At 43.0% G+C, this 1,449-nt stretch overlaps 1 long non-coding RNA gene across 4 annotated transcripts in view; it reads right to left on the bottom strand.

The window, feature by feature from the left end:
- LOC308412296 overlaps positions 1-1,162 on the bottom strand; it is a 7,895-nt gene extending 6,733 nt beyond the window's left edge. The window contains exons 1-3 of one of the 4 annotated variants that reach the window (XR_013974553.1): positions 998-1,162; positions 688-893; positions 316-394 (exon numbers count right to left, since the gene is read on the bottom strand). This is a non-coding gene — a long non-coding RNA (uncharacterized lncRNA). The other 3 variants (XR_013974554.1, XR_013974555.1, XR_013974556.1) reach the window with 3 other exon arrangements.
- Between the last annotated feature and the right edge of the window lie 287 nt (positions 1,163-1,449).

Below are 1,449 nucleotides of genomic sequence, written 5' to 3'. Positions count from 1 at the left end.
AGTCTGTGGCTGCGATTAAACACTTTACTGGAAACTTTATTAACTAGTAACTTCATCAGTCATGACAGAAGCTAATATTTCTGTGCTAACATCGTTTAACCAGTAACAGCTTTACTCCAATATAAGCTAACGTTTACACCGTAACTTTAAGCTAGCACCATAAAGACGGTAAAACACGTAATAATATCTACAAATGCATCTTAAAGCTGTTATATTAGCACTCGGTGTATTACTAACATAACCACATTAACATTACTGACACTCGCTGACGTTTAATGGTCATTCTATAAATGCTGTCCGTTTAAATGGTCTTACCTGTAAACACTGCATATCCACCGGATTCCAGCCAGAGTGGATTCTGGAGTCTTCCACGCTCCTGTTAGTGATCCTCCATCTGGATGGATGAGAACAACCTTCTGAACAATCTAGCAGGAGATGGCCCATATCTATGGGACTGATTTGTGCTAATGACGCCCATTGTATGGACTGATAACAGCCGAAGCGGGTGAATAAACCCAGTAGCTAGCTGTGCCATTACCCAGCATACATCACTCCCTCTGTAAATGCAATAAACCATACAAAAGCATCGTTCTACCTGTTTTCCAGGTAGTTGTTTACATTATATAATTTATTGTGTTCTGTATACGTCACTACAATGTGATTTGGAAAATGTCTAAATATACCGACAACAGGCACTTCCGCAGCAATCTCTTCAATCGGAGGACCCTTCACGTCAATTCCCGACGCGAGGGGGGTACCCTGCGCGTCCATAAGTGCAGCAGAGGGAGCCTGACCATGCGTCACACGTTTGACGAGTTGGGAGTGAGAACGTGTTGATAATCCAGTTTTGAGATCTTTGATCTTTGAGATCTTCGTGCTTCGGCCACCAGATGCTGTAAAAGAGGACTGTGTTGAAAAGCTTCGAGTAATGAATCCTGTTTCAAATTATACGCGCCGATGCTTCAGAGAGCTTCATTTGGCCATTGCTTATATTTACCTTCATTTTTCGAGCCGCCAGTCGCAGTGAAACCATCAGCAGAGAAATGAGCAAGCCAGGTAATAGAAAGCGTGAGTTATAAGCAGCGACCCCAATCACTACTGCAAAGACACTGGCTCAAAAATGGCCCCGTGAGTGTGAATATGTGAGGTCAACACACACACACACACACACACACACACACACACACACACACACACACACACACACACACACACACACACACACCCATGAGCCGCTGGATGTTTATCTCACATACACATGGGTATCTGCTGAGCTCTAAAAGAGCGAGAGCATGAAATTTGAACTTGCTGTCATTCACACATACAATCTTCTCCACTGGAACACGGACTGCACCTGCATCACGTGCATTAATATATGTAACATTAAAGTACTAGATTAATGGACAGGTTACATAAATGAACTATTTCTCCCACTTCAGTTCACACCTC

Source organism: Rhamphochromis sp. 'chilingali' (assembly GCF_963969265.1).
Source record: "Rhamphochromis sp. 'chilingali' genome assembly, chromosome: 15".
In the NCBI taxonomy this organism is placed as follows: Eukaryota; Metazoa; Chordata; class Actinopteri; order Cichliformes; family Cichlidae; genus Rhamphochromis; species Rhamphochromis sp. 'chilingali'.
This window is presented reverse-complemented; position numbering and strand designations above follow the sequence as displayed.